Source organism: Vicugna pacos, unplaced genomic scaffold (assembly GCF_048564905.1).
Source record: "Vicugna pacos unplaced genomic scaffold, VicPac4 scaffold_19, whole genome shotgun sequence".
Classification (NCBI taxonomy): domain Eukaryota; kingdom Metazoa; phylum Chordata; class Mammalia; order Artiodactyla; family Camelidae; genus Vicugna; species Vicugna pacos.
The window spans coordinates 28,793,406-28,819,657 of NW_027328740.1; the positions used below are offsets into that span (position 1 = coordinate 28,793,406).

General features: G+C 41.3%; 1 long non-coding RNA gene across 2 annotated transcripts; it reads left to right on the forward strand.

Annotated features, from left to right (window-relative positions):
* Positions 1 to 740: 740 nt before the first annotated feature.
* On the forward strand, positions 741 to 13,419 carry LOC140693110 (uncharacterized). 2 transcript variants are annotated; one of them, XR_012068780.1, is made up of 4 exons: positions 741 to 923; positions 10,270 to 10,417; positions 12,440 to 12,634; positions 13,380 to 13,419. It is a non-coding gene; the product is annotated as an uncharacterized lncRNA (long non-coding RNA). The 2 variants fall into 2 exon arrangements; XR_012068779.1 differs by having other exon boundaries at positions 12,487 to 12,634.
* Positions 13,420 to 26,252: the final 12,833 nt, after the last annotated feature.

Here is a 26,252-nt window from a genome sequence, read left to right on the forward strand (position 1 = left end):
AGCTGGCAGCCTGGGATCACCCTGACCCATTGGGTCAGATGAGACACTGGGTGCAGGGATCAGGGTGCCAGGGCGGGAATTGGAACCGCCTTCAGCCCAGCCTGCCTCGCCTTGTAGCCTCAGACATTAACTATGAAAGTGCACACTAGGCTGTGTCCCCCACTGGTGGCAGTAGTCATCATTACTGGAGCCCGGATTTCCCCACCCCCAACCATAGGGTGAGGGGTGAGGGAGTGAGCTCAGGGTATGGGTGCACTCAGAGTGAAGGAGATCCCATGGTGAGGGGTCATATGTTGAGGAGTGTGGGGCCCACTCAGAGTAGAACTAACCTGGCTGAGAAGTGAGGGGGACAGTTTCAGGAAGTTTGGTGTCCTGTGGTGAGGCACGAGGGTGTAGGGGCCATAGGTTAAGATCTAGCAGGACGGAGTGTCAGGGCATGGACCTCGGTGTGAGGAGAAGAAGCCCTGTCTTCAAGGTCTGGTGGGAGACTCGGCCTGGCCAGGGGTGGGAGGGTAGTAACAGGGAGGGGAAGGTGAGAAGGGGAAGTGGGGCTGGCGGGATGTGGCGTGGCCCAGGACAGTCGTGGTTCTAGTACAGTGCCATGACCCAGTTGGTGGCGGGGTGAAGGCTCTGGGGATGGAGACCGGAGGGACAAGAGGGAGGGGCCCCACCTGGCTCCTCCCGGCCCCAGTGGCCAGGTCCATTAAAGCAGGAGACCCACCCGAGCAGTTTGCGCTGCAGGCGGGAGGAGGAGGGGCGCGCACGCGCAGAAGGACAGACGCGCGGACGCCGGAACCCGCCCAGAATGCGTGGAAGCTGGCGGCAGCCGGTTGCTCCTGGACCATCTCCTGGAAGAGGAACACAGCTTGGGGTCTGGGCCGCCGCTTTCCGTAGGCTTGGCTGCCGCTGCCGGTCAGATAAGGGTGCGCTGGTGGGGGCGCTCTGCTCGGGGAGCCGGCGGGTGACGCCTGGGCTGTGCAGCTGAGGAAGCGCACAGGGAGGGGTGCGGAGATGAGGTCCCGGCCGTGCAGCACGTTAGGACCCTGAGGCGGGTCCCAGCCGCCGCTGTGGTTCGTGGTAACCCCGCTATTAGTAGTTCCTGGACCTCGCGTTTGTGCCGCAGCTTAAACCCGGGTTTAGGAGATCAGGTACAGCCCCGGGAGGTGGGAGGGCGCCGGAAGGCCCAGGAGCATCTCCGATTGGCCCCCAGATCATGGCCTGCTCCTGGGAGGCGGGTGCGGTGCGGTCGCGGGGCCACGGATGGAATGGGGGCTGCCCCATGAGAGCCCCTGGATTTGCTCCCATCTTCCCCGCGGCCTGACCTAGGGGGCGGCCTCTAAAGCCCAAGGTTCGTGGGAGTCAGGTTACAGGTCAGTCTGCTCCTGGGAGGTGGGGGCGGTGAGGTCAGTGTGCTGGGATGGCTGCAGCAGCAGCGGGAAATGGTCGCAACCCCCGCGCTCTCACAGGGCAGCCCCAATCCCACCATCGCAGCTGCCGCCTTTCCCTGACAGCACAGCACCCGCCTTCCAGGAGCAGGCTACCTGTAACCTGAGTTCCACGAATCTGGAGCAGCAGAAGCCAAGCTCAGGCCATGCTCTGGGGAGTTTGAAGCAAATCCATGGGCTCCCATGGGCACACTCCATAACCCGCCACTGCCTTCGACCACACCGCGCCCTCCTCCCGGGAGCAGGCTGACCTGCGGACCGTGCCTGGAGCAGCAGAGGCCGAGCCCTGGACAGGCCGTGGGGGAGATGGGGGCAAGTCCACCAGCTTGCAAGTTCGCTGCCCATCTCCCTGCCGCTGCCCCAGGTTCGTGGATCACTTGTTTTCAAGTCAGTGGGTTCCTGAGAGGCAGGCGCGGTGCAGTCAGGTGGCGGGGGCTGCGGGGAGGGGTGCTGCCCCAAGGGGAGCAAGTGGACTTGCTCCCATCTCCCCCAGGGCCAGACCTGGGGACGGCCTCTGCTGCCCCAGGTTTGCAGGACGCATGTCATGTCAGCCTGTCCGTGGGAGGAGGGCTCAGTGTACTTGGGGCAGCCTCAGTGGCTGACAAGGATTTTAGAAGTGGGCTCTAGCCCAGCATAACTAACTCTCCTTTCTTCTCTTGCTTCCTCAGTTGGAGGCTGTATCGGCTTTCTCATTATAGGTTATTGCTGGATAATGAACATAGATTTCTTTGCTATACAGAAGAAACTTTATTTAAAATCTCTTTCTATATGTAGTGGCTAGCATTTGTAAATCTCAAACTCCCAAATTTATCCCTTCCTATCCCCTTTCCCCTGTAACCTTAAGATTGTTTACTAAGTCTGCAAGTCTGTTTCTGTTTTGTAGATGGGTTCACAGTGTCTTTTTCTCTCTTTTTTTACATTGCACATATGAGTGGTATCATTTGGTAGTTTTCTGTTTCTGGCTGCTTTCACTAAGAATGACGATCTCTAGCTCCATCCATGTTGCTGCAAATGGTTTTATTTTGTCCTATTCATGGTGGAGTAGTATTCCAGTGTATAAATTTGCCACAACTTCTTTATCCAGTCATCTGTTGCTACATTTAGCTTGCCTCCATTTCTTGGCTATTGTATACATTGGTGCTATGAATACTGGTGTGCAGGTATCTTTTCACATTGGAGTTCTTTCCAGTTATATACAAAGATGTGGGATTGCTGGGTCATAGGGCAAGCCTACTTTTTGTTTTTTGAGGGATTTCCATGCTTTCCATAATGACTACACCAAACTGGATTCCCACCAGCAGTGTAAGAGGGTACCCTTCCTTCTGCAGCCTCTCTAGTATTTATCATTCATGAATTTCTGAGTGATGGCCATTCTGAATGATGTGAGCTGATACTTCATTGTAGTTTTGATTTCAATTTCTCTGTTTATTAGTGATACCGAGCATTTTTTCATGTGCCTATTGGCCATTTCTGTCTTCATTGGAGAAATGCTTGTTTATGTCTTCTGCCTATTTTTGGATTCAGTTGTTTGTTTTTTTGTTATTAAGTTGTATAAGCTGTTTATATATTCTGAAAATTAAGGCTTTGTTACTCGTATCATTTGCAAATATTTTCTCCCATTCGTAGGTTATTGTTTCCTTTTGTTTTATTTATGGTTGCTTTTGCTGTGAAGAAATTTATGAGTTTAATTACGTCCCTATTGTTTATTTTTTTCTCTTATTTCCATTGCCTGGGTAGATTGCCCTAGGAGAACGTTGCTAAGATTTATCTCAGAAAATGTTTTGCCTATGTTTTCTTTTATGAATTTTATCATGTCTTGTCCATCTGTATCTTAAGCCTGTACTCTAGATCTGTGCTTCAGATTTGAATTTTGAGCTTCTTAGATAATTCCTACTCTTAGCTCATATGTCAGATTCATCATGTCTAAAGCTGATTTCATAATCTTTTTTCTTGCAGCGTCTTCACTTATTCAGTGGGATAATCATTCTTCTGGTCTTAAATACCCAAAGGCTTGGAATGGTCTTTGATTTATCTTCCTCTCACCACCCTCCACATATTGTCGGCTTCTGGAACTGTATGTTTTTGGTTTCAAGTGTCTATTCTGATTCCTGATACTCTGATGAATAGCTTTCATCCCTGATACATGAATTATTCCTTCTGCTGAGTTCTTGGATATTCTCTTCCCCCCCTTTCAGTCAACCTACAGTTTTGACGCTCCAACATCTAGAGTCAAGTCAAAGACTTACCACAACCAGATCTGAGCCAGGTAGTCTTGACCCTTCATCATTTTGGACTTACCTTATGTTTTCCAATCATTTTGTAACTTAGCCTCCTAGGATAACCTGTGTCCTATTAAAAACCAGGAGTCACCAGCCTTTTCCTATCCAGTCCTCAGTTAAAACAGCTTAGAATTACCCTGAGAACTAGTTGGAGTCCCATTTCCTTCATAGAGTCTTCCCTATTTACTCTAAATACTTCTAGCTGCTCTTTGTATTCCTGCACTGTTTATGATCGGTAGCCTGTATTCTTGACTTTGAGTACTGACTTGGTAACATTCCCGGGTGATTTCCAATGTGTCTCCTCACTTAGCTGGTAACTGGAGAAGACTCCCTTGTTCAGCCTCCTTTATACCCCTCACCCTGCTTAGCATTGGGCAATAGCAGGCATCCAGGCAGTGCTTACCTACTTTATTTATTCGCAGGGGTGGTGGTGTGGATTATAGCTAATAGCTATTAATTCAGTGTTGCAATTAAAAAAAAAAAGCCAAGAATATCCATTAAATTTTATCTCCATGTTTAGTTTAGCGCTTTACCACAACAGTTTTCTTAACTCTGTGTTTACATTCACATAGTGTTCAATGCTTGTACAGTTCCCTGAGGCAAGCAGGTGAGATGTCATTATGTTTGACTTTTACGTTACATTTCATATTGGATATATTTGTGCAAGGACAAAACCTTCGATTATAAGTAAACAGCGGAAGCCCAGAGAGACTAAGAGCCTAACCCAGGGTCACCTGGTTAGTGTTTGGCACAGGCCAGGACCGCAGTTCACATCTTCCAGCTGATCCTTTTCCAGTGCCTTTTCATTCCAGTGCTGGGAAATGTAGCCCCATCGGCCAAACGGCCAAGTCACATTGCTGCACCTTTACCTGCCATTGATAGAAGTGCTACAAAAAGTGGCAAAGGAAAGGTCAGAAATAGGAGTGATAAAAGACATGGAAGTGCTGGAAAGGGATCCTCAACCTCCTCCTCCCTATTTGAGCGTCTCACGTGCCCCACTCTGACAGTGATGTTCACTGTTTATAACACTATCTTTAAAATCAGACTGATCTTTTATATGACATGTTTTTATCCTGGTCCCTTTCCTGCTAGTAGTCACCGTCATGGGCAGAAAGTGCCTGACTTGTTCTTTTTGTCATGTAGGTGGGAGGGAATGTGGGAGAGGGAGCGTGTTGAACTGAAGCCGAGTTTTTTACAGCTCTGTTGTTCTAGGATCAGAGCAGTTCCACTCTTGTTTTCATCACCTCTCCACCTCCGAGTCCCAGCCACCCACTCTTGCCTGCTTCCCCACATGCCACGTCCTGGGGGAGGACAGGGTGGTGACCAATGCCCCCTCCGCCCTCCGCTCTGGGAGGTGCAAGAGTCTGCTTTAACTTTTGAGCTGTTTTGGTAATTGGCCTTTTCCAGCTTTTCTAGACATCTCGTTTCCAACTCTGAGAAGTCGGAGATGTAACTTAACCATACATGGGCTATACTAATGTATTCAGTGGCATTAATGTGATGTTGTCTTTAAGGTGTTCTGTAACTGGATAGGAGGTTTTTGACTCACAGGATGCTTCACATCCAATTCCAAAGGCCTACAGGATGCAAGTGTAATTCAAGTTCTTACATATCTGTAAGGCAGACATGAACATTATTTGATAATATGACCATATGTTCATGGATTACGGTTAGTCCGCCGGCTCTGTATCTAATAAAAGTTTAAATTCCAAACGCTTGAAGAAAATTTGCGGACCATGTCTTTTTGCCTGTAACTAATTGCAAAAACTGAAATCGCAACTCTACCACAAGCCACAGTGTTTCCCAGTAGAGAAAGCCCTCTACATTTACAACCTCTAAGTCATGCGGTGGTTCTTTGGGTGAGATGAGGGACGCCAGAGTATTTTGTTGGGAAACTAGAGTGGCATGACAAGTGTTCTGTTACTGGTTACACTTGAATCTCTACTTCCTATGTCCTGGACTGATTACAGAGGCAATGTTAGTGCGGTAACCAACTTGTGAATGCAAGTGTAGCTAGGAAGACAACAGAGAAAATAGAAGGGATATAAAGTAATGGAGGTATTTCAGAGCAGTACAAATGGTGACTTTGACACCACCAGCTGCTGACGTGAACTTGTCAAGAATTTGTGAGAAGTGGTGGGTGCCATTGCAAGCAGGAGAGTCCTGCAGCTTTTGGAATGAACAGGCAAAGGGGAGAGCAGATATGATGGCTACCCGGGGGCTATTTGTGTCCTGAATGTGAAAATATCTGGTCCCCTGTTCAATTTTGCAGCCACAACTTCACATGACTCAGGGCATTATTTCCACCAGAAAACCATAAAAACATAAACAACCTCTGTTTCCCAAAGTGTTTGTTCTCGATATAAGATGATTGTCCTGTGGTGGGAGGTAAGTGGGCAATGGGGCCTATTACATCACCCTCTTTCACTAGAAGTCTACCTCGCTGCTTTTCATCCTACTCCTAGAGGTGCTGTCATTCTGTTACTCCTAGGCCTGTAAGATGGGCTTGCCTGAATCCTCACGTGATGAGGGATGGTTTCGTGCAGTTTAAAAAAATTGCTTGGGTCATGAGGTCCTTTGTTCCCTCCATTGGAAATGACTATTCCAGAGCAAATAGTATGCAACTATACAAACTATATTGTTTGTAATTGTCTTCAGAAGTTTTGCAGTAGGTTTAATTATTTGCTTGGTGATGGCATCTTGATTGATTGAAGGAGGCAACCCTCACTAGGGGCATTGTGTGCTTTCTGTCTGAGAGTTCCTTTACTGACAGTAGAGTGTTTGAAGGCAGAATTATTAAGTTACCTGGTCTGAGAAGCCGAATTTGCCCGCAGCTGGGAATTGGCAGAAGAGTCAATTATGGAAGGAAGGCTTTAGGATTATCTGGTAGCAGAGTTCTGGGATCCAAACCCTGGGAAACCTCAGCTTTTGTAGAGCATGTTCTGTAACAATAGGTTATTGGATAATTTTAACACTTGTTATAGGATGTAGAGTTGGGGAAAGACTTAAAAGTGAAAGAGCCTTAAAAGAGAATCTCCGAATATTTTAAAGAAGACAGTTCTCAGAATGAGAGCTTTTCTGGAAAAGACTAGCTCTTCACAGGGGAAGCAGGGAGCAGGTGTAACTGCACTTACGGTAACTTAAAAGGTAAACCTTGCCCTCACACTTAGCTGTTTCCTGGTGGACGTTCATCTCCTACATCTGTAGTTTTAGACATAATGTATCATTTTCTGATACTCCATTCTGCTTCTGAGTGAGAGACTGACACAAAGACACATAGAAATTGAAAAACTGCGCAAAGTACTTTATTGTTAAAAATGTTGACCTGTGGCAGGGTGTTGCATTTGCAAGTGACTTTCAGTATAGGGAACACTTAAAAGAATGCAGTGTTATTTCTTTTTTATTCCTTTAAGCCTTTGAAAAGAAGGATTTCATTGCAGAGTGTCTGGAGTACATCAGAACAAACAGGAACTAAAAATAGCTTTATGAAAGCTCCAGTATAGACGTTGCTTATAGTATGGTATCTGTATTAAAGTTAATTCTTTAAAGCAGGAATTTGTAACTCTCAATTTCTTAAGAAAATGTAAACATTCTTGACCCTTAATGACATTCTTTGTGGGTTGAAGCTGCTTTTGCTTCCATTCTGAGCATTGAAAGGCCTTCTATGATGCTTCTACCAGTCATCAATATTTTATTTTCTCTCTGTTGTGAACATGTTATTAAACTTGAAGCAGATATAAATATCATTAACTTGCTACATATGTAGATAGTCAGTGTTACATAGTCAGAAAGATTGTGTACATCACACGTATCTACATAATTCCCCCTTTCCAACTGTGTTCCTGATGAAAGGATGGTGGGAAATGGCAGTATGGGGATATGTCTTACAGTACACAGTGTTTCCCCTGTTCCCTCTACCAGATCTGGATGTTCTTTCATCTTTCGGCTTCTAGACTTTCTAGCTCTTTTTCTTAAGCCAGGTGTGTCTCATCCCCCTGTGCACACTCACATGCGTACACACACACACACACACACACACACACACACACATTCTGCCTTAGGGAGTAGCGTGCACCATCCCATTCTCCCACACCTGCTCTGGACCCAACCCCTGGAGGAAGTGTCTTGCACGAATTCATTTGTAAGTTCCTTTTTAAAACTCGAGTGGTCGGGAAATAGGACTGATATCCACACCTAGTAGGCAGGCCCTCAAGGAAAACTTCTATGGTTAATGCCAGGTTATCTTAATGTTTGAGTACCTGGGTTTCATGTCTTCCTCTACCACCTGTGTGACCCATGATTCCCACATTTCTGTCTCCCGCTAGACTTTTTCTCTCCAACTCTGAACTCTTACAATCTTCTGCTGATTTGCCATCTTCATTTGGAACTCTGATATCTTAAAACCAACATGTGTAGAAACTGAGCTCTTGGTCCTCCTACCCCCCAAACTGGTCCTTTCTGCAACCTCCCCCATTCAGTTAGTGGAAACTTAATCCTTCCAGCTGCTTGGGTCAAAAAACTTGGAGTTATTCTGACTTTCACTGACATACCACATGAATTCTGTCAATAGACCTGGTTTAACACTGACTTTAAAACTTATCCGGAGCACAGCCACTTCTCACCATGGCTCCTGCCTCCAATGCTGCTTCCCTGCCCTAAGCCACTGTCCTCTCCTCCTACACAGCCCTTCTCAGAGGCTTCCCTCCTTTCATCTCTGACCCGTTTTGCCTATTCTCACCCGACAGTCAAGTGAGCCTTGAAAACCTAAGTTAGATTGTGTCCTCCTTCTGCAGTGCCTCCCCATTTCACTACGGGTAAAAGCCACAGTCCTTACAACGTCCTCCAAGGCCGTACAGGATCTGCACTGACCCTTCTCCACAGCTCCAGCCGTGCCCCCATTCTGGAACATGCGAGGTGCACGCTGCCCTTGGTGATGGTTATTCCATCCACCTGGGACTTGTCACCTCCTAGTCTTATTTCTAACCTCAGTCCTCAGTGTGGCCTGCTCTGGTATTTAATACAACATCACCATCATCCCATACCCTAAACTCTCTTTACCTTGCCCTTTTTTGATTTTTCCATGGTTCCTCTTTCCTATCATGCCACCTCCTCTGCTGCTCTGTTGAGTGAATTGTCATCTCCACCCCCCACTCCAGCTAGACTCCAACCAAGCTCCGTGAGGACAGGAATTTTGTTTTGTTTATTGATCTATTCCAAGTGCCTAGATTAGTCCTGGGTACATAGTAGGCTGTCAAAAATTATTTGCTAAATAAATTAAAAGACTATTTTAAAAATGAGTCATCCTTTCAGGAACGAGTGAGGAAAGGAAGCTGCATGAAAGAATGGTGCAGTAAATAATGATATTTGCCTGTTGTTCTTTGTGTGATATATATATATATGTGTTTTAGTCTTAATTTGGTATCAAGTCTCTTAATTTAATAGCTGTATTAGGGTGTAATTTACAGGCCATAAAATTCACACATTATAATTGTATAAGTCAGCCATTTTAGCTATTTCTAGAGTTGTGCAACTGTGTCCTCACAAAGTCCCCTTGTGTCCGTCTATATGCAGTTTGCCCTTCCCTCAGTGGAACCGTGATTTTATGTTTTTTTTGGCAATCACATCTCAAAAGAATAATTTACACAGCAGTACTAATATATCTTTGCACTTTTAGAAATGACATACTTAAATATGAAATCAGCGGTCATTGCTGAATGTAGGTAGCAGTATCAGACATCGGTGGGAAGAATGGACTTGAGTGTCAGACTGGCTGCAGTCATACTCAGCTCCACCATTTACCAAGTTACCCAGATTATTTTCTGCCTCAAGCTCTTTATCTGTTATATGGGGGTAATAATAGCAGCTTACAGAGTTGTTGTGAGGATTAAGCAAACAGGGAAACAAAATTTAGTATAGTTGCCAGCTTATGTAATTACCTAAGAAATAGCCTTGCAGACAGAGAGCAAAATTCAAATCAGTTTCTAAATTATGTGTAAAATATGATCCAGATCCTGCCTGGTTTGTAAACATGTATGCCTACTGCAGAATGTAAAAGCAGGCTAATTTCCAACAGAAAAGATCATTTCTTAGCATTTCTTTCAAAGGTATATGCAAAATCATTTCTACTAAATTTTCTGTGCCCATCTCTGACAGAGCTTTGACACCAGGGAAGTAACTATCTACTTTTTTGTTAAAATCATGCTGACCATCAGAAACTGTTCTCAATTATATTTTAGCCTTTATGTTGGGAAATACTGTGAGACTTCTTCTAAATTAATGGGGGGGCATTCACTGTAGCTCTTGTAGCCTGATTAGCCTGCACTAAATTATCTTTTTTTAACTTTTAATTAAAGTAATTAATTAATTTTTTGCAGGGGGGTGGTAATTAGGTTTTTATTTATTTTATTTTTAGAAGAAGTACTGGGGATTGTACCCAGGCCCTTGTGCATGCTAAGAATATGATCTTTCACTTAAGCTATACCCTCCCCCCAAACTATCTTTAACAAGGTCTTTTTCTCTGTTTTGTTGTTTTCTTTTATGTACAGATGCACAAAGCAGGATCATCAGAAGCCTGTCAATTCCAAAGATAATAACAGTGAAAAATATTGTGCAGTGACAGTGAATCCTTGGCATATGAAGAAAGATTGTAAAGTCCTGAATGATTTAAGAAGTTATTGTTACATTAACATACATGTAAACATGGCTCTCTTACCTTTATTTTTCACTTTATAATGAAGATACTTCCAACCCGTCAAGGTTGTTTTGTTTGATGTAGGGAATATCTAAAGCCTTTTCTGCAAGTTTTTAAAATAAGTAACAGAAGGTAATTTATCAGAAGTGTGAATGGTGTAATCTGCTCTGTCTAGTATGGTAGCCACTAGCCACATGTGGCTATTTTGAATTGAGATGTTCTATAAGTGGAAAATACATAATAGATCTTCAAGACTTCGTACAACAAAACTAATGTAAAATATTTATTAATAAGTTTTAAAAGTGTCAGTCACACTTTTGAAATGATTGTATATTGGATATTTTGGGATAAATATAATTATTACTGGAATTAATTTCACTTGTTCCTTTTTATTTTCTAAATGGTATTACTGGAAAATTGTGACTTGCACTATATTTCTATTGACAGTTCTGGCTTCCAACTTATTGCAAATAATATGAAAAGAAAACTTTTATTAAACATTTTGTAATTGAGTAGTTGATTTACATCATATTATTTTCAGGTGTCTAACAAAGAGGCTCAACATTTTTATAAATTATATTCCATTTAAAGTCACCATAAAATAATGGCTATATTTCCCTGTGCTGTATGATACAGCACTGTAAGCTATCCATTTTATACATAGCAATTTTTACCTCTCAATCCCCTACCCCCTTCCTGCCTCCCCTCTCCTCCTTCTCCCCATTTGTAACCACCAGTCTGTTCTATATACCTGTGAGTCTATTTCTGTTTTATTATAGTAATTAATTTGTTCTATTTTATATATATATATATAAGTTAATATATAGAATATTTGTTTTTCTTTCTCTGACTTATTTCACTTAGCATAATACCCTGTAGGTCCATCCATGTTATTGCAAATGGTATTATTTTATTTTTTATGGCTGATCAGTATTCCATTGTGTGTGTGTGTTCATGTGTGTATATGTATGTGTATATATATGTATATATACATATATATATAATATACCACAATTTCTTTATCCAGTCATCTGTCAGTGAACACTTGTGTTGTTTCAGTGAACACTTGGTTTGTTTCAGTGTTTTGGCTATTGTAAATAGTGCTGCTGTGAACATTGGGGTGTATGTGTCTTTTTGAATTATATTTTTCTCCAGACATATGCCCATGAATGGGACTGCTGGATCACACGGAAGTCTATTTTCAGTTTTTTATGGAACCTCTATACTGTCCTCCAAAGTGGCTGCACAATTTACATTCCCACCAACCGAGTAGGAGGGTTCCTTTTTCTCTTAAAAGTTCAAAAATTCACTACATTTATATACTTTCCTTACAGTTTAGGACACAATTTGGCAAAAGCCAGATAGAATTTGATAGAAGTAAATACAGTAATTTTTTAAATGTCCATTCATTATGGATAGATATGTTATTGATAAGTTGGTTCCCTATTTTTGTAGATGCAGAAGTTTTTATACCTTCACAGACATTTCAGTCTTGCAGAGAGAAAAATTTCTTTGCATTTTGCTGAACTTGACCGGGTGGCTTTAGCGAATATGGTCCAGGCCTCCAGAGGTGAATACACATCCAAACCTGAACCATTTGAATGTCTGCAAGAATTTAAGAGTCTAGAATGTCAGATCTGGAGTATAACTCTGGTGAATGACATCAGTGACTGGACTCAAGAATACTCCATTTGAGTGCAAAACCTTTCATAAGCCAAAAAAGGCATTGAAATTGTGGCAAAGCCAGAGGCTTTTTTGTGCCACATATGGCCACAAACCCATGGGGACAACCACAGGCCTTCTGGAGTGCCAAGGGAATTCCATGTGAGGAGTCCAGCACTCACAGGAATCCAGTAAGTCCCTGCCAGCCAGAGCACCATCATTGCTACTGTACTATTTTGAGCAAATGTCTTTTCAACAGGTTCAAATTGGTTTGTTGTTTTTTTTTCCATAAAAATAATCAAACAACTTCTTGTTCCCTTGGTGAAAGTAAAAGCCTAACATTTTCTGATTTCTTTTGACAGAGGAAACATGAGCCTGTGAATCTAACTTCATCTGTGTTGGTCTACAGCTGGGAGCAACCAGATCAGTGTCAGTCCCCTTGCAGCCACTGGCTGGGAGCCTGCATATTACCTGGAATGATATTTGAAACATGTCACACTAGCCGTGCCTTCGCTGTGGGCTGGGAGGCGAGTCAGTCAGAATCTGCATTATGGAATGTATGTTTCAGATCCACAGCTAGGAGATCTTTTTTAATAGCCAGAGAATGTAGTCATAAATATATCTATTAATGTATTTATGTAAGAACTGTTTTAAAGATTTTTTTTATTATAAAACTTACCCCCCAAAATTGAAAATGAAAGAACAGTGGAATTAAAAATCATCTGTACCTTAATTATACATTAAGAATCTTAAAATCCTTCTAAACATTTTTTTGTTCAAATGAAGATATTTTTCCCTTCCAAAAAGGAAAATTATTATTTCACATTTTTTGCTTTCTCCTTTTATTATATATTCCATATCAATAAATATAATTCTTTTAAATCCCTTTTAATGACTGTTTAACACTATATTGAACAGATATGTAAATAGTCCTAGGTTTCAGAAATTTATAAAATTGTCATTGCAATGCCACTGCAAAGAATATTTTGGTGTTTCTATTTTTAGTTACTAATTTGGACTAAAAATTAACAAGTTTGCTTTTTTCATCTAAAACATTGGTTATTTTATGAATGAACTGTAAGGATTTTAAATAACTTTTCAGTAATTTCAACAAAGAAATTATCTTTAAGGCAAAAATATATGATAGTTTGCAAATCAATTTTTATTATATCTTCACCTTTACCAGTGTCATATGTGTGTGTGTTTACACAAGTGCTTTAACTACCAGCAATGTAAGAAAAATCTGTGTACTAAAAATGTGAAAATAGTTTCCTGGTTTGTGTTTTCATTCTCCCAATATAGGTTTTGGGTGACAAGCTTCTATTTGCAAAAGTATACACCCTGTGGGAGGTGCTCTGTACATACGCTGAGATACTGCACATAATATTGCCTCTGAAGCCCAATGATCTGAAAACCCGGTCCTCAGCCTTTGGTAATTTCAGCTGTTTTATGAAAGTCCTCCAAGTGGATCAAAGTATCATCAAGCCGAAGCAAGAATTTTTCATTGCCCTATTTGAGAAGAGCTGCGTGAATGACTTTTATATTCAGGATAGAGATATATTCTTCAATCCCACCACCAGAGGCCGCATTGTAAGTCTAAACCGAGTTTAGCTGCTGTCTTGGGGATGATTTAGAACCTGCTGTTGAATTATCAGTGATTTGGTTTGGTTGGTTTGGTTTGGTTTTTAAAAGCTGCCCATAAAAAGGAAAAAAGAGAAAGAAAAGAAATATGCCTAGAGATTCCTGTTAGGATAGTAAACAGTGTCTGGTTAGTTACCCTGTGTAAACCACACGCTCTCTTAGAATCTTTTTAGGTTTACTTCATCCTTTCTCAGATCAAGTATCAAGTAAGGGACAGTGTTAAAAAAAATTCAGGATTAACAGGCTTGTGAGCTCCAGGATCTGCAAGGCAGCTTTCCCTCCCCATGGTGTAAGTCAAATGGCAAAAATGAAATAAAGCACCACATATCTCCTCCGGTGTTAACAGGAAAAGGCTAATCTTCTGGACCTTGTTTGTTCCTGGGTAAAATGAAGATAATATATCAGGAGGCGACAAGCTCATTTAAGGCAGGCACCATGTTGCCTTGTTCACTGCTGAATCCAAGGCACCGGGAAGGCTGAGTTTAACGAGTGAATGAATGAACTGTAGTCCCCCCAGAGTTACCATGTGGGACAGTGAGGATTAGCAGCTAAGAGCATAGACTCGAGAGGGAAGGGTACAGCTCAAGTGATGGGGTGCATGCTTAGCAAGCATAAGGTCCTGGGTTCAGCCCCCAACACCTCCTCTAAAATAGACAAATAACCCTAATTACCTCCCCATGCCCCACCAGAATTACCTTATTATCTCCCCACCACCAAAAAAGAAAAAAAAGAGAAGAGGCCAAGAGCGTAGACTCATGCTGGAATACATGTGCTGGTTTCTCGCTGTCGACCTTGTAAATGTCACTTAGCCTCTGTGTCTCTCAAGTTCCTCACCAATAAAATGGGGATAATTTTAGCACCCACCTCGTAGAGCTGCTATGGAGATTAATGAATCTATGTCAATGTTAGAACAGTCCTGGCTAATATTAAGTACTATGCATCTGTCAGCTTTTTTCATAATTACTGACAGATGTTATTATCGACCAAAGAAGTATTAGTTCTTTGTAAGGGAAATGCATGTTAGACCATTTCATTTATCATTTTCTGTAATTCAGGCTTTTCCCTCTGAAGTACCATTTTCTGTCTGTGCACTAGAAAGCCACAAGTTTTTCCAAATTTCATCTGTCTGGGTTCTTGTCATGACGGCAATACTGCAGAGTGCTGACATTTTTTAGGGACTCTGTGTGAGATGACAGCGACCCCTCAAATTCAGGAGCGCTTTCTCTAACTGATAACATCTCGCTTGAAATGAAGTTTTTAAAATGTAACAGCTTCAGACGCTTAATGATGCCATAGATGCAAGGATGTTCTATCTAAGCTCTTTAAATAAATCCTTTCATTGAAATAAAGGAAATACTATATTATAGCATTCTATGACTTTGCTATCTTTGCTATCCATTTATCTGACTCTCTAAGACCAAAGAAAGCAAAGAATGAGATTGATCATTACTACTGTGTGGTACACATATTTGTGGATGAAGACAATACTGAAATGTACTGTTTAAGATATTAAAATAGACACTAAACTGCTGCTTGATGCACATGCACGAACAGAACAGGGAGCTGGGTGCAGGGAGCAAACACTGAGTTTCCTGGATCAGAGACCCAGCATAGCAGTCCAGCCCAGCAGTCCATATGATTCATATTTATGTCCCAGCAATATTAGCAGTGAGAGTCTGAAATGAATTTTGGGGACACTTGCAAACAGCTGTCATGATTACTAATATGGGACACCAGGATTCTACAGTGTTTAGTTGGAAGCTGCGCACAACCAGTTCTTTTCCACTAAAGCCTCTTGTAATTGCTGGTCCCACATCCAGGCTGAGGAATCATCTCATGTGGTGTTTGGGAGGGAGATAAGTGGAGTCAGGACCCATGTTAAGGCTGGGTGGGTAATAATCTGGTGCTAGTACAGGAGAAAGGAAAGTAGGTCAGGTGGGAAGGAGAATGACTGGATTTAAATTTTGGTTCTTGAGTAAGCTAATTATATAACATCATGTCAAGTTTCTTTGTTGTTTATATTCCATGCGCTGTCACCGAATAACTACTGAATTGTGGGGACAAAAAGCCTGGGTTTTAGAATTGACCCTGCCCCCAACCTGCCAGAGTCCAGGTTCCTCTGGGTGTCCAAGGAGGGGGCTGAACCATCAGGTGTCCCTCCACTGCAGCAGTTTGGGCACTTGGTTGGCCTAAATTTTTTGCTGTGGAAGACTGGCTCGGTTGTAGGACATTAAGCATCTGCAAGGCTCTCACCAGGTACCCACGGTGGTCCTAGGACTGTGACATCCAAGCATTCCTTTCCACCCACGTTTACAAATGACCCTCAGGGGGTTAGTATTAATCCTGGGTGAGAATTATGAAAAATTATATGGTACCTCCATCCCTTCTGGCAAGTGAGGGCCCCTTATTTACAAATGACCACGAAGTGTTAGCACCACATTTTATCAACAGAACACGTGAACACGTGGTGACAGTGATGCTCACCTGTTTGCTTCTGCTTCCCAGTGCAACTTCAGCCTATGTCAGAGGACCTCAGCTGCCCCAGCGAACAGGGCCTTCTGTACAGGGAATGGGCTCCTCCTCGAAGCACAGACAAGAAGCAGCCCTTAGATCTCCTCAGGTGAGCTGTTGTGGAGAGCACTCCAGTGGGAAGAGCTCAGGGTTGCCCTCACAGCATCTGAGTGTGACAGTCCTCCAAGAGTATTACCAACCAGGAAGCACACAGGAGCTCTGAGCTTTGTTGCCCCCAAGTTTTTACTGGAGGCTTTATTAAAAAGACATAATTTATTGGGTCACTACCAACATGGCTAACCCAAACCCTAATTGTAAGTCAAAACTTTCCTTAGCCCAAAACGCTGAGCCCCTTCATCTCCTGGTGGTCACTCACTTGTCACAAAGCTCAAAGCCCCACTCCTCTAATCACATGGTTGGTGTCTCTGACAGGCCAGTCCCCATCCTGAGTCATCTCATGGACACAAGCCATCCAAGGGTCCACCATGAATTGCAAAGGCACTCCTACTTGGAAAATTTAAAGCCTTTAGGGGTTGTTCAGGAACTGGGATCAAAGACCTACCAAATTCTTCATTAAATAGTAGTAAATGTTCGATTTCACTTAAATTATAAAATAAGAGAGAAATTCTCACTGCTTTGCTGTATCTGATGTTTGACACCGGTTCACTACACCACGTGACTGTAATGTCGCGCTCAGCATGTCTTCTCAGAGCAGCAGTGCCGGCTGCTCCCCGGGAGATTATGCTGTTTGGGCAAGGCTACTGGGGGGAGGGAGGCCAAGGAGAACCGAGCAAACAAAAATAATCGGGCGAATAAGGAAAAAATGTAAGATTGAAAAGAAGGAATTAACACAGTTTTGAGATGGGAGGCTTGGGGGGAAGTGAGTCAAGAAAGCTATCTTTGAGTAGGTTACATGTGAGCTGAGATGGCGATAAGGAGGCTGGACTTTGAGGATCTGGGAAAATTCACCCCAGGAATAGAGGCAGCTTGTCCATTGGCCCCGAGGCACAAATGTACTCAGCAGGTTTGAGGAGATACTGGAGCCAGCGCTGGTGAGAGTGCTGAGACGCAAGGTTTAGAAGGGCTTCAGGAACATGGAAAGGAGTGTAGACTCTAAGTGCAGTGAGAAGCAGTCATGATAGTTTAAGCACTAAAGTAATTTTCTCTCACTCACAATTTTTCAAAGATAATGTGGAGAATGAATTGCAGGGATCCAGGAAGCAGGGAGGCCGGGTAGGAGGCACTTGGAGTGGGCCAGATGAGAGATGGTGGGAGCCAGGGAGGAATGCGTTTGGGGAGTGGAGCTGACAGGATGCAGTTATGGGCTGGCTGTGGATGGTGAGGAGAAGAGGAGGGTCAAGTTAGCCCCAGGTCGGCCTGGAGCCAGGTGCCTGTTCTTTCTCATCTCAGTGCCCCATGCAGGTGCACCTACTTTGGCAAACCTCTTAACTTTCAAAATGAAGGTTTTATAACACGGAAGTCTTTGTGTTTGTTTCACATTTTTTGGAAAGATTCAAACATGTACAGAAGTAGAGAGAACAGCACAGCCAGCCTGCCTGTATCAGTCACCCAGCTCCAGAATTATAAACTCAGAGTCACTGTTGTTGCACCTTTCATCTCCACCTCCTCCCTTCCCCCACTATGGGATCATTTTGAAGACAATCCTACATAGCTTAACCTTTCATTAGTGATATGACATGGTCTCTTTCTAATACAATTGGAATATTCCTTTTTTTTTAAGGGTTACAAAATAATTCCCTGATTGTCACAAAAATACACTTTTAAGTAGTTTTGGGGTTGAAGTCAGGATCCAGAATAGGTTCAGACATTGCAGCTAGCATATCTCTCAAGTGGGTTCTAATCTATAATTTTCCTGTTTCTCATTTTCCTTGAAATTTCTGAGGGGTTCCTCTATTTCCTGTTTGTCTGATTTCATTCTCCCCTGTGGTGTTAGACTTGTTTCTACATCCTATGTATTGGCTTTAGCTAAGTGATTTGATCCTCCCCTAAAATCTTGATCTGATTGAGGTTCAACTTTGTGCAAGAATACTTGTTCTGTGAAGTTTTGTACTCCTGTCATAAGGTACATATTGTCCAGTTAACTCTTTTTTGGTGACAGCAGTCAATAATGATTGTCACCCGGGATCATTATTTCATAAGGGATTTTATTTCATGTGGTCATACTCTTATTTTCTCCCTCAATTATCAGCAGGATCACAGACATGAAGAGGCACTTTCTCATTAACCAGTGTATCGTGTAGAACACAGTTTTAAGAGGATGTTTGTACATATGTAAATATTTAAAGTTGATACATTTTTCTTTTCTTTTAATTTTCTTTTTCTAATGGAGGTACTGAAGATTGAATCTAGGACCTTCTGCATGCTGAGCACACACTCTGGCACTGAGTGTACCCCATCCCCCTTGAGATTAATGTTTATATGATATTTTCCTTCTGTTATTTTTGTTTTATGTTACACAGAATTTGACTGCAGGGCAATGGGTTTGATGGCTCTTTAATCATTCTTTATGGGCTTTTGGGGTTTGTGTGTGTGTTTGTGTTTGTAAAGAAAACAATTTTCCCACTAGTTTAAGTATGTTTTACTAAGGAAAATATGTTGATCTGTTCCCTGCTCCTGGTCCATGTGTTCCCATTGTTGCTTCCCACTAGTGACCCCTTGATCTCTGTGACAAGACTAGCATGTCTTTAATCCAGGTTGAAGGAGATCTGAAGAGATTTATTCAAGGAGATGAAATTTGAAGACAATGTATTGGAAAGTATTGAGAAAGTTATTCATTAGGAGAAGGTCTGGGGTTGAATTGTTATGTGCACAGAAATCTAAGCTATGAACCACCAAGACAATTATTAACTCCAGGGAAAACAAAGTAGGGAAGGAAAAAGTAAGGCTAGCAGACAACTTGCTACACCTGTGAACAGTCTGTACAGAGTCCTAATAATGTAAAGCAAGGATACTGAGCTGATCAAAATTATAATGTAATTGTATCAAAAGTTTGGAAGAATGAAGGTTTGGGTGTGTAGATGAGATGGTGTTTGAAAGAGAGCTGAATCCTCATTTTCCAAAATAGAAAGTTAAATAGGTGATACATAAAGATGAAAAAGTCTGTAGGCTGTGTTACAAGGATATTAGTCAGAGATAGGGAGTAATTATTCTAAAAGTCAGCAGTAGGAGCTGAACGTGCTTGCTTCTGGCCAGGAAATGGGGCGTTTGTTGGGAACTGCTCCTTTTTACAATCGGTTTTCGAGAACGGTTTGACTATTTAATGAATGTGTGGTATAAATTTGATAAAAGGAAATCAAAGCTGAATTTTGAAAAATTGATGTTAAGAATTGGGGTGTTTTTGACAGAAAGAGATAACAATTAGACAAAACTACATTTGAAGGGATCCTCATTATTCCTAGCATTTCAGCAAGGACTAGGATGCAGGCATCTGTTTAAGGTTCAAAAATTCTTTCTGACCTTCTTGCCGACATGTAACCTTTGGAAGTAATGAACACTCCGTCACTGTAAATATCCAGGCAGAGGCTGCCTGACCAGCTCTCTAACTGTAGCAGGGTGTGTTTACCATTGGCCAGTTGGAGCAGGCAACTTCTAACACTCTTTCAGTTTTGAATGTGGCATTTTCAGGACGGATAGTTGATAAGTATTTATTACAAAAAGCTTAACAAGAAAGAGTCCAATACACCTCAAACCCATTGCCAGGGTTTTCTCTGCCAGATACCATCCTGAGCCTGCCATCTGTGAGCCAGGCCACAAAGCCCAGTCACATGAGAATGAACACACTTTGTCACTCCTATCTGATTTGGCATTGGGCTCAGCCCTTTTCCCCATGGGATGGTCCAAGCCCAGGTCTCTGATGATGGAGCTGGTCTCACAGCAGCCCTGTGAGCGCTGGTCCAGCCCAAGGGGGTTCCTGCGTGAAGTTTCCCAGGACTACAGGCTTTCCTCTGAGCTGAGTCCCCCCTAGCGGGAAGCTCCAGCCTGAGCCGGAAGCCTCAGAGAGAACTCAGAGCTGAGGGAATCCACAGGTTTTACCCAGCACTGCCTAGTCAGCAGTGAGCCAGTTGAGGGAATTATCAGCAAAAGCAAGACACACCTGAGCCGCCGTCTCATTGTTCCGCCTCAACCCTAAACCCTCTGTGTCTGCCTGTCTGTGTCTGTCTCCGTCTCCCTGTCAGGACCAGCCTGGCACCGCTTCATGCTCTGCCTCCTTTCTTCTAATCTTGCCTCCCTGGCCTGTTCCATCTACTCCAGATTAACTGAGAAACATTGAAGGGTTTTTAAAACCTAGGAAAAACAGTCGTGCTAGATACAAAGAATACAGGGCAGTACCTTCCTCAGTCACATCCCTCCTGCCCTCTCCCATTCCCACAATGAGTTTTATAAATATTTTGTCAGACAGACATTGCACTCCCAGTTGTTATTATTATCAGCCATTTCCTTATTATCTGTGGTTTACGATTCATTTGCTCCAGGGAAGTTCCCGAGATAAGGCAGGAGCAGATGACTGAGCCAGTTGTTGGTGTCCACTGTGTGAAGCCTGTTAAGAATGATCTTTGGGGGGATTTGTTGAATGTGCCAGACTGTCCAGTGAGTGGTGATGATCCCCTGCAACTGCTCTGGAGTCGGCCTCGTCCCCTCCATTGCTCTTTTCTCATTTATCTCTCATCAGCAGGTGAACCAGTGATCAGTACTTCTATGATATGTAAAACATTTCTTATTTCACGGTAGAATTTCGGGGCTGCTATAAAAAGGCATATGTTTTAAGTGTGAATTGTCAGAGGTTTAAACGTAAAGCCACCTTGATTTAGAATCAGAAATTAATATGATGGAGGGAGGGTATAGCTCAGTGGTAGACTGCATGCCTATCATGCATGAAGTCCTGGGTTCAATCCCCAATGTGTCCATTTAAAAAATAAAGAAATAAACCTAATTATGACCCCCCAAAAAACAAAGAAAAAAGAAATTAACATGAGGATGAAGCTACAGAGTGATTATATGTGTCTTCTGAAACTTCCTTCTGTCTTTCTGCAGGAAATTCTATGGGAAGAAGGTCTGAATCTTCTTTGCTTGGCTGGGCTATTACACTCAGATGCTCCTCCTGGCAGCAGTCGTGGGGGTGACTTGCTTTCTGTATGGATATTTTAATCAACATAACTGTACCTGGAGGTAATTTCTCTTTATTCCTTGTTACCGTGCTTACTTAACTTAGAATGACATTCTCCAGGAGCATCCATTTTGCTACAAATGGCCTATATTTTCAGTATTTATGGCCGAGTAGTATTCCATTTTATAAATATACCACTTCTTTAGCCAGTCATCCGCTGATGGACATTTAGGCTGTCTCCATGTCTTGGCTATTGTAAATACTGCTGCTATGAACATTGGGGTGCAGGTGTCATCTTGAAGTAGGGTTCCTTCAGGATATATGCCCAGGAGTGGGATTCCTGAGTCACATGGCAAGTCTATTCGTAGTGTTTTGAGGAAACTCAATACTGTTTTTCACAGTGGCTGCACCAAACTGCATTCCCACCAGAAGTGTAGGAGGTTCCCGTTTATCCACAACCTCTCTAGCATTTGTCATTTGTGGATTTTTGAATGATGGCCATTCTGACTGCTTTGAGGTGATACCTCATTGTAATTTTGATTTGTGCATCTCTAATAATTAGTGATATTGAGCATTTTTTCATGTGCCCATTGATCATTTGTATGTCTTCATGGGATAATTGCTTGTTTAGGTCTTCTGCCCATGTTTGGATTGGGTTATTTGGTTGTTTCTTATGAAGTCATATGAGCTGCTTATATATTCTGGAGATCAAGCCTTTGTCAGTTTCATTTGCAAAAATGTTCTCCCATTCTGTAGGTTGTCTTTTTTTTTACTTATGGTGTCCTTTGCTGTACAGAAGCTTGTAAGTTTCTTAAGTCCCATTTGTTTATTCTTGCTTTTATTTCTATTGCTTGGGTAGACTGCCCTAAGGGAACATTTCTGAGATGTATGTCAGATATTTTGCCTGTATTTTCTTCTAGGATGTTTATTGTATCTTGTCTTATGTTTATCTTGCTGAAGAGACCGTCTTTATTCCATTGTATATTCTTGCCTCCTTTGTCGAAGATTAGTTGACCAAAAGTTTGTGGGTTCATTTCTGGGCTCTCTATTCTGTTCCATTGGTCCATATGTCTGTTTTGGTACCAATACCACGCTGTCTTGATGACTAACTCTACAGTATTGTCTGACGGCTGGGAGAGTTATTCCTCCAGCCTCTTTATTTTTCTTCAGTAATGCCCTGGAAATTCTATGTCTTTGATGGTTCCATATAAATTTTATTGTGATTTGTTCTAGTTCTATGAAATATGTCCAGGGTAATTGCATAGGGATTGCGTTAAATCTGTAGATTGCCTTGGGGTGTGTGACCATTTTAACAGTATTGATTCTTGCAATCCAAGAGCATGGGATACCTTTCCATTTTTTAAAGTCTTCTTTAATTTCCTTCACCAGTGGTTTATAGTTTTCTGTGTATAATTCTCTCACGTCTGTGGTTAGATTTATTCCTACTTATTTTATTACTTTGGGTGCTATTTTAAAGGGGATTGTTTCTTTACTTTCTTTTTCTGTTGATTCATCATTTGTGAAAAGAAATGCAACTGATTTTTGAACATTAATCTTGTAACCTGCTTCCTTGCTAAATTCTTCGATCAGCTCTAGTAGTTTTTGTGTGGAACTTTTAGGGTTCTCTATATATAATATCATGTCATCTGCATATAGTGACACTTTTACCACTTCTTTTCCAATTTAGACCACTTTTACTTCTCTTACTTGCCTGATTGCTGTGGCCAGGACTTCCAAGGCTATGTTGAGTAGGAGTGGTGATAGTGGGCATCCTTTTCTTGTCCCAGATTTTAGTGAGAAGCCTTTGAGTTTTTCACCGTTTAGTGCTATGCTGGCTGTAGGCTTGTCATATATATCTTTTATGATGTTGAGATATGCTCCCTCAATACCCACTTTTGTGAGAATTTTTATCATAAATGGGTGTTGAACTTTATCAAAAACTTTTATGCATCTATTGAGATGATCATGTGGTTTTTGTCCTTTCTCTTGTTGATGTGAAGTATTACATTGATTGATTTGCATATGTTGAACCACCCTTGTTTCCCTGAGATGAACCCCATTTGAGCATGATGTATAATCTTTTTTATGTTCTGTTGGATTCTATTTGCTAGTATTTTGGTAAGGACCTTTTGCATCTGTGTTCATCAGTGATATTGGTCTGTAATTCTCTGTTTTGGTGGTGTCTTTGCCTGGTTTTTGTATCAGGGTGATGGTGGCTGCATAGAAAGTGTCTGGGAATATTCCTTCTTTTCAATCTTCTGGAAGAGTTTGGAAAGGACTGGTATGAGTTCTTTTTTGTGTGTGTGTTAAAATTCCCCGGTGAAGCTGTCCACTACTGGACTTTTATTTGTAGGGAATTTTTTTTATTGTTTATTCGATTTCATTCCTAGTGATCAGTTTGTTCAAGTGGTCAGTTTCTTCTTGATTCAGACTTGGTGGTCTGTATGTTTCCAGAAACTTGTCCATCTCCTCTAGGTTATCCATTTTTTTCCATGTAGTTTTTCATGATATTCTCATATGATATTCAGTATTTCTGTGTTATTTGATGTAATTTCTCCATTTTCCTTTCTTATTTTGCAAATTTGTGTTCTCTCTTTTTTCTTCTTTGTGAGTTTGGCCAGAAGTTTGTCGATTTAATTTACTCTTTCAAAAAACTAGCTTTTGGTTTGAATATTTTTTTATTTTTTTAATCTCTATTTTTTTTATTTCCTCCCTGATCTTTAATGTTTCCTTCCTTCTGCTGACTTTTGGGTGTTTTTGCTCTTCTGTTTCTAGTTCTTTTAACTGGTGGGTTAGATTGTATATTTGATATTGTTCTTATTTGAGGAAGGCCTGTATCGCCCTAAACTTTCCTCTTAGCACTGCTTTTGCTGCGTCCCAAAAGTTTTGTGTGGTTGTGCTTTCATTTTCATTTGTCTCAAGGTATTCTTTAATTTCAGCTTTGATTTCATCATTGACCCATTGGTTTTTTAATAGCACGTTGTTTAATCTCTATGCTTTCCTTTTTTTCTCTTTTGTTTCTCCTTAGTTGATTTCTAGTTTCAATGGCATTGTTGTCAGTAAAGTTGCTTGAGATAATTTCTATGTTCTTAAAATTGTTGAGGCTTATTTTGTGACCAAGTACATGATCAATCCTAGAAAATGTTCCACACGCACTTAAAAAGAATATATATCCTATTTTAGGGTGTTGTAATGCTCTGAAAATATCCACTAAATCTAATTTTTCTATTGTATCATTTAATTTCTCTGTTGCCTTCTTTATTTTCTGTCTGGAAGATCTGTCTAGTGATGTTAATGTGGTGTTAAAATTTCTGACAATGATTGTATTCCCATCAATTTCCCCCTTTATCTTTGTTAGTAGTTGTTTTATGTACTTAGGTGCTCATGTTGGGTGCATATATACTAATGATTGTAATATCCTCATCTTGTATTGCTCCCTTAATCATTATAAAATGTCTTTATTTATCTTTCTTTATGGCCCTTGTTTAAAGTCTATTTTGTCTCAAATCAGTACTGTTACATCTGCTTTTTTGGCATTTCCAGTTGCATGGAATATCCTTTTCTGTCCATTCACTCTCAATCTATATGTGTCCTTCTCCCTAAAGTGTGTCTCTTGTATGCAGTGTATTGAAGGTTCTTGCTTTATTATCCAGTCTGCCACTCTGTCTTTTGACTGGAGGATTTAGTCCATCATTTACAATAATTAATGATAGATGAGTGTTTATTGCTATTTTGAACTTATTTTTGCAGTTGATTTGGTATTTCTTCTTTGTTCCTTTCTTCTTCCTTTTGTGGTATGGTAACTTTGTTTTGTATCATCTTGGATTGTATTTAGTTTTTGTGACTCACTTGTAAGTTTTTGGCTTGTGGTTACACTTTTTTGTAAGTTTGTTAACCAATTACTGTAACTGTGTGTACTAAACAGATAGAAATGTAATCTCAAACCCATCCTATGGAGAATACAATATTTAAAAAAAAAGAAGAAGGAAGAAAAAATACTCTATATTTTCTTGCTTCCCTCTCCCACTCAATGATTTAGATATCTTCTTTTACAGTTTCATGTTTATTCTATTTGTAATTCATGGTAGTTATCACCTTTCCAGTTATGAGTTCTCATTCCTGTAGCATCCTGCTTCTTTTCTATTTAGAGTAGACCTTTCAATATTTTTTTGCATGGGTTTAGTGTTGCTAAAGTCTTTTAGTTTTTGCTTCTCTGTGAAATTCTTTATCTCTCCTTCTATTCTAAAGGATAGCCTTGCTGGAGAAAGTATCCTAGGCTGCATCCTTTTTTTCATTAAGAACTTTGAATATATCTTGCCACTTCCTTCTGGCCTATAGTTTTTCTGCAGAGAAATCAGCTGAGAGCCTTCTGTTGTAACTCACTCTTTGTTTTTCTCTTGCTGCCTTTAGGATCATTTCTTTATCCTTCAGTCTGGCCATCTTGATTATGATATGTCTTGGTGTGGGTCTCTTTAGGCTCTTCCTGTTTGGGAACCTCTGAGCCTCCTGTGCTTGGGTGTCTGAATCCTTCTTTAGGTTTGGGAAGTTTTCAGTCATGATTTCTTTAAATACCTTTTCCATCCCCTTTGTTCTTTCTTCCCCTTCTGGAACCCCTATTATGCATAGATTGGCATGCTTTATATTATCAGATAGGTTCCTTATATTGCTTTCATTGTTATATATTTGTTTTTCTCTCAGCTGTTCTGATTGGGTGCTTTCTGTTGTCCTGTGTTCTAGGTCACTTATTCGTTCCTCTGCATTATCTAGCCTGATTTTTACAGCCTTTAGGTCAGATCTCATTTCAGCCAATTAATTTACCAATTCTAATTGGCTCTTCTTTATAGCTACTATTTTGTTTTTGACATATTTTATGTCTCTAAACACTATCTCTTTTAGTT